This window comes from Grammomys surdaster, unplaced genomic scaffold (genome assembly GCF_004785775.1).
Source record: "Grammomys surdaster isolate TR1022 unplaced genomic scaffold, NIH_TR_1.0 340, whole genome shotgun sequence".
Lineage (NCBI taxonomy): Eukaryota > Metazoa > Chordata > Mammalia > Rodentia > Muridae > Grammomys > Grammomys surdaster.
In genome coordinates, this window is record NW_021604759.1 from 493,208 (window position 1) to 499,793 (window position 6,586).

The window sequence follows — 6,586 nt, forward strand, 5'->3', positions numbered from 1 at the left end:
CTCTCTCTCTCTCTCTCTCTCTCTCTCTCTCTCTCTCTGCTGTTGTAAAATTATTTATTTCTTGTGTCACTTGGACTAAATTACCTTCCTTTTGTGGGAGTTTTTCTTCTGGTATCCTCTGTAGGGCTGGAATAGTGGAAAGATATTGTTTAAATTTAGTTTTGTCATCGGATATCTTGTTTTCTCAATCTATGGTGATTGAAAGTTTTGTTGGATATAGTAGTCTGGGCTGATATTTTTGGTCTCTTAGGGTCTGCAAGACATCTACCCAGGACCTTCTGGCTATTAGAGTCTCTGATGAGAAACCAGGTGTAATTCTGATAGATTGACTTCATGTGTTCCTTGGCCTTTTTCCCTTGCAGCTTATAATATTATTTCTTTGTATTGCACATCTAGTGTTTTGATTATTATAGCATGAGAGGATTTTCTTTTCTGATCCAATTTATTTGTTGTTCTGTAACTTTCTTGTACATTTAAACCCATTGGATAACTAAAAACTATTAGATGTTCAGAAGCAGTCAGTGTACAATGAAAGAGACCAAACCAGCTACTTTATCATGTATCTCCTCTTCTTCATAACTAAGCAAAGAGGAAAAAAGGCATTCTTCTTTAAGGGAAAAGTCAGAAAAATAGGCCAATATATTTTTCTTCTCCATGACATAAACAGCTACAAGAAATTTAGGTATAAAATGGAAATTGTAAGTTTGCTTTTCGTTCCAGACATCAGGCTATGCACTATGTGAACACAATCCTCCTGCCTGCCCCTCATACACTCAGCTGTTTTCACTCACAGGTGACAGAGTTCGTGCACTGGAGCTAATTCATATGTCCCAATATTTTCTGCCCTCTTTTCCACAGGCAGAGAGTAACTGAAGGCTGATGCTTGTTTCTGCTTGTTTAGTCCATGAACTATATGGTATCTGTGGCACATGTTTGATGCTCAGGCCTTAATTCAGGAGTTGACGAATAGATGGAAACAATTTCTTCCAGCTTTTCTGCTGTTTCTGGAAATCTGATCTTTGGCTTTGTCAGTTCCCTGCTGTCTTCCTCAGGAAGCACAGGTTTCCACAGGCCATAGGTCTTTCCTACCACAGTTTGCCACAATGTCCCTTCATCAGAACCACTGGCATAGAGTTCACCATCAGGACTGAGTCTCACACAGAGAATGGGACCAAAGTGAGCTTTGTAGGATTCTAATTCTTATCCATCATTATAACGATATTCTACAGTTTAAAGTCTTCTTCACCAGCAACAAGAAATTCCTTCTCAGGATGAAGAGATGCAGAATTGATGGTCCCAGGAGCTTCAAAGGATTTAATTGGCTCCAGACTTACTGTACTATGAAAAGCAATAGATCTTCCATAAGTAATAACCAAGGTCTCTCCCTCAGAAATATATTCCATGCTGCTAACAGACACATTAAAATTTAGAGATTTCACTTCTGTCATTGTGGCATGATCCCAGAGCTGAATAGTTTTATCGTCAGCTGAAAGGATCTGTTTATCTTCACTGCACCACAGAGCCTTTTTAATACTGGAAGTGTGACCACTCAATTTCCTTAGGTTCTGCTTCAGGTTTGTTCAGGTCATATATGTGCAGCAGTTTATCCAATCCCCCAGTTAGCAGGCAATTGCTATCCTGTGTGAAATCCACAGTCTTGACAATGTGCTTATAAGCCAGGGTTATCAATTCATCTCCTGAGACAGCTTCCCACACTTTGGCTATGAAGTCTGCAGCTGCTGTAGCGGCTTTGATGTCATCCTTATTCAATGTTGCACCCCAAACAGCACCTTTATGACCCAAAAATGTTCCAATCCAGTCTCCTCTATCTTCCTGGTGGAGCATAGGTTTGCCATCTTTGCAAACTCTGGTCAGAAAGTAGCTGTAAGGCATGATGCCTCTGAAGGCCAAATCTACCACAGGCCATGTGTGGACCGAGCAAGTGAGCAGCATCTGCTTCCTCCTTCTCTGCCTCAGCACCTCGGGCTGCTTAAGCCCTCCGCACCCCCAACCCTCGCTGCACTCACACCTAGGCTGGGTCTGGAGTCCCAAGACACAAGGTTGGCAAGGGGTTTGATTGTGTTCTTACATTGGCTTTTAGCCACTCGGTTGTCCCTGGTATTGGTACTCCCTGTAGTCCCTATTGACAGCAGGACTCTGGGGTTGCAGTTAAAGCTGGTAGTCCATAATGGCAGCAGACCTCTGGGATTTCAGGTGGAGGTATGGACTGGAAATTGGATTGTAAAGGGGACAGGGAAGACCTCATGGAATCTGGGATTTCTGGGGGACCCAGTGAACAGGGAATTGGGGTATGGGGATTTCGCTTGGTTGTCTTGGTCAACAGCAGACATCCTGGGATGCAGACAGAGCTATGACACGGGGAGTGGAGGCAGATCTGCAACTGCAGGTAGACGTGTGGACCACAAAATGAGGCGCAGAGGGGTAGGACAAGCCTAGATGTATTGGAGATACTAAATTAGCTTTTTAGGTTTTTTAAATAGGGAACCATGACTAAGAAATCGCCTTGGGTTTCATGAGAGTCTGGACTTTGGGTTTTTCAACAGTTTGGGGACTGTTAAAGACTATGGGGACTTTGATACTGAACAAAATACACTTGCCATCAAGAAGTGGCCTATGAGAACCAGGCATGGAAAGTGGAGGTTTGAATAAGGAATGACCCCAAAGGTGTACATGTTTAAGTACCTGGTCTCCAGATGGAGGCGCTGTTTCATTCCATTCACTCTTACGGCAACTCCTTTCAATTAAATAACTTGGTTGCAGAGGGGAGAGATTAAGTGGGCCTTGGAAACAACCTAATTCATTCTTCATGGGATTCAATGAAGAGTTAGCACATTTGGGTGTACCTGGGATACTGAGAGGTTGAGTCTACTTCAGTTGTCAAGATGGTTTTCAGGAATAGATGCTATAATATTGGAGCATGCAAAGCCCTGGATTTTTTTTTGACTCCTAAAATACCATATGGTTGCTTTGGGTTATCTGTAACATTCAGATCATTACATATGAGCAACTGTGTGTATCTCATATGAACATTAAAAGTAGAGTTTTCAAAATTCCAATTGTGACTGTTGCTAATTTGAACAAAAAGTTTGAGCATTAATTCTTAACTCTAATTTAAATGCTTTTCTAATATGGAATGCAGGCACCACCTCTAATGAAACACATGTTCTATACACAGTGTGTTTAATTGTGGATGAGAGACTAGTTTTCCCAGAAGGACTGAGCCAGAACCCCTGTGAGTCCCAGCCTTCATCAGGTAGCCAGATCCTTGGAGACATTCAAAGCATTTGCCAGGATGAGAAAAACAACAGCGATTTTATTTCAATTTGACTTTCCACTCAAGTTTTTAGTGCCAACTGAAGGTCTATTTATATAAAGCAAAAGCAACAACCTTAAAATTCATAGAGTAGGCATAGTTCCTAAAATACAGTTGAGATTGGAGGCCATGAGTGTGTAGCCTTTCTACTTCAGAAGACTTGACTGGGGTAAATAAATCCCTCAGAGCAAATTTCTGTCCTTTCCTATGTCTGTTTGGTAAAAAATGATCACAAATATAATAATTTTATTTAAAAAGCCATCGAGGAAAGCATAGCTGTACTACCTAGTAATCATGTCTCGTTGGGAGTGAACTGTCAAGAGGTTAGCATTTGCAGGTTTGTTTCCCTGTAAACTTCCTAGAGAGAAGATTTATCTACAACAACTAGGCTGTATAGACCACAGTCATTATTGAATGGATTATTCTAGAATACAACACAAAACCCATATCCTTAGAAATCTGGAAGAAAGGACACATTGTTCTCTGGCACGTTCAAGGCTGAGGTGAGTGGGGACCAGAAGCTTGGTTCCCAGATCATTCCTTCAGCTGTCAAGGAGCCCTGCAGCCAGTGAAGTACTGAAGTGAAGCAGAACTGAGTGAGAATTGTTGAGAAGACACACCTCGTCCTCAGCTGTGGTTCAGGTACATCTGACAGTCATCTCCCTGTACAGCACACTGCATGCTTTTCTTGTTGGCTCATGTTCTGATTTAGATTCATTCCAGGCTAGAAGCATTTCTAGGTGTTGCTTTAAAATCATGTGCATTGTGATAGTGTGTATAGTTGGGTTACCTAGACTCTGAAGAGGATAACCATCTCACAGTTTTAAGGATGAGAGCTGGGGCTCCATGTTCCTGCACAGGTATGGCAGTCTAGCAAATTCTCCCCCGAAGGAGCAGGACCTGGCAGAGTCACAGGGTTCTATCTTAGGGGTATGGAAATATATCTCTTTCTTGTTTAGACCTCAGTTTTTAATACTACTATTTTTTTGGGTTTGTTTTTGTTTTGTTGTTTTTTTGTTTTTTTTTTTTGAGACAGGGTTTCTATGTATAGCCTGGGCTGTCCAGGAACTCTCTCTGTAGACTAGGCTGGCCTCGACCTCAGAAATCCACCTGCCTCTGCCTCCCAAGTGCTGGGATTAAAGGCGAGCACCACCACTGCCCGGCATACTACTGTTATCATATAATTATATTCCACCATATTCCTGATACGCAGGAGGTTCTATTACATTTCTAAAATATTTTTAAAATATCAAGACTTTAATTTGTTGCATACAATAAATATTTGTATAATACATGGTACATTTAATTCTACTGTTGACTGGAATCCTTTTAACTTTTCCTGTGAGAAAAATAGCTATTTCCGTGTCCCTAGTTCCACCATTTGTCCAGGTCCTGTGTGCCTCAATGAGTTACTGTTCATGGTTAAACCACCCCATGGTAGAATGACTAACATATCTGTGTTCAAATTCATACTAAACATAGAGGCCAGTGACACAGACTTGTGTGAATGGTGAGGCTGTGAGAAAAGGCAGCGCTGTAGTGGAGACATCTCCAAGCTGCTGCTCATTTTGTTGATAGTAGACTCCTTGCTGAGTCCCTGATGGTCAGGAAAAATGCCGAATCACCTCATCTCTGTTTATAAGGCCTGGAATTGACTGGCAATGCAGTTCAAATGGACAGGCCTGTGTGTGGCTGAACTTGTGCTGCTGGTATTAGCTGACCGCACAGGCAGGTAGTTCTGCATCAGCACCCTAGAGCTGTGGGCAGGTCTCTGCAATGTGCTTAGCACGATTGCAACTATGGTGTTAGACACTGTTTCTCAATGTTTTAAAAATTCATTTTGACTGTAATTTACTAAGGTAAATCACTAAAGGAAAATTACAGAGGTAGAGTGTGTTGTCTTGTTATATGATACATTTTGGGTCACTAATTTATTCTATGTTGAGTTCAAATAGTCCATGACGGACTAGGGATTTAGTTCATTGGAACCGTGTTCACCTGCCCTGCAGCAGCCTCTGCTTGATCCAGTATTTCATAATGTGAGTGTGATGATGCACCCTTGAAATCCTAACACATGGGAGGCAGAGGGAGGAGGATAACAAGATCGTGATTTTATGCTTGGCTACATGGTGTTCAAAATCAGCATGAGCTACACAAAATCGAGCCAACAAAATTTAAGTATTGTTTCAGACCTTCATCTGGTAAAAGAGGTGATTGTGATATAAATCCTTTAGGTGGGTCCACGGGTGTCCCTGCTGCTCTGGGCTTCTCGAGACACTGCACCTATACAAGGGAAATATCTAATTCTGAAACACGTTATATGTGAGATGACCTGAAACTCAAGCCATCAGCACCTGGAAGGGAGATTTCAGGATTTGCTGCTGCTGCTGCTGCTGCTGCTGATGATGATGGTGATTATGATGATGATGATGTGGGCTGTGTTTTTTCATAAGAGCTAGAGAAACCTGACAAGGTAATTTTCAACACACTCAACAAACTTCAGTCCTCATTTGTGGTGAAGGAAAGAGAATGGCAAATGTGGCTTATCTGGTTCTAGAGATTTAGAGCACACAAGAGCTGACAGGCTCATTATGACTAACATTTCTGATCATCCAAGGTCAGAGCACACACAGCTTCATGGTACAGGACAATCATCCCAGCACACAAAAGCAGAGGCAAGAGGATTGCAGGTTCAAGACATGTGTAAATTAAACATCATGATCTTATCCAGTCTGGTTCCAGAACAAAACCTTGTATCAGAAAAACAGGTCCTATGTAGAAAGTGGTACAGCACCTGGCTAGCATGTCCAGAGTCCGTAGTTAGAGCCCCAGAAACACACATACACATATCACAGAGTCATTTTGTTCTTAGAACCACAGACTCAGGAAATGTTGCCAAGTGCTTATTAGAAACATGAAACTGTCAGTCCCCTAGGTATTAAATGATAAAAGCTAAGACAAATAATCCATGTGCATGAAGAAAAATATCCCAGGATACAACTGAGTATATTATCACATAATTAGTCCTTGGTTATTTCATGAGATGATAATCACATTTGCCATCCTCTTCCCTTCACCACAAATGAGGAGAGAAGTTTGCTGAGTACTGTGAACATTACCTCATCAGGTTTCTCCACCTCGGAAGACAAAACACAGTATCACAGCGACAGGAGAAGCACACACACACTCTCTCTCTCTCTCTCTCTCTCTCTCTCGCTCTCGCTCTCGCTCTCTCGCTCTCTCGCTCTCTCG

At 41.9% G+C, this 6,586-nt stretch overlaps 1 pseudogene; it reads right to left on the reverse strand.

Moving 5' to 3' along the window:
• Positions 1–909: 909 nt before the first annotated feature.
• LOC114630501 lies at positions 910–1,953 on the reverse strand (annotated as a pseudogene).
• Between the last annotated feature and the right edge of the window lie 4,633 nt (positions 1,954–6,586).